The following is a 616-nucleotide window of genomic DNA, read 5'->3' as shown; positions in this document are numbered from 1 at the left end:
TGACTAGCAATGCTAGGCATTCTGAAAGTAGAACTGCAGCAACATCAGGTTCAAGTGGTCCTCTCCTAGGATATATACCTGCAAACTTCACAACACTAGAGCAAATATGAGAACTGTCTCAAGGAATGAATTCCTTGAGACTAAAAACAGACCTAAATAAAACAAATAAACACAGTTGCTTCCCCGGCAATGGCGCCAAAATTTGATGCGGTCGTTTTCACACCAAAAATAAATTCCTAAGAACTACTAGCAGAAGCTAGCGGCAAGTAGGGTCGATCTCCTCAGGGAAGCAGAAAAGTGTATAGTCTAATCTAAGTCTGTTGGTTTAACGGGGGTTTGTTTGATGTTTTGTCACTAAACAACTAATAAGAGTAAGGAAAGAGAAATAATAGAAAAAGAATAAAGACGTAAACAATAGAGAAAGAGGTATGCTAGGACAGTCGGTCCACCATGGTACTTCTGCAATAAACTAAAGGTAAAGGTCGGTCAAATTACTGTGAGAAGGGTAGCAGTTATCTCCTTTCGGTCTCAAACTGTGAGTATCTCCTTTCGGTCTCAACTCACCCTAGATTACTTGTAGCTTGACTTTCGCCCTCACTAGGTTGATCCATTAATC

The sequence above is a fragment of the Silene latifolia genome, chromosome Y (assembly GCF_048544455.1).
Source record: "Silene latifolia isolate original U9 population chromosome Y, ASM4854445v1, whole genome shotgun sequence".
Classification (NCBI taxonomy): domain Eukaryota; kingdom Viridiplantae; phylum Streptophyta; class Magnoliopsida; order Caryophyllales; family Caryophyllaceae; genus Silene; species Silene latifolia.
This window is presented reverse-complemented; position numbering follows the sequence as displayed.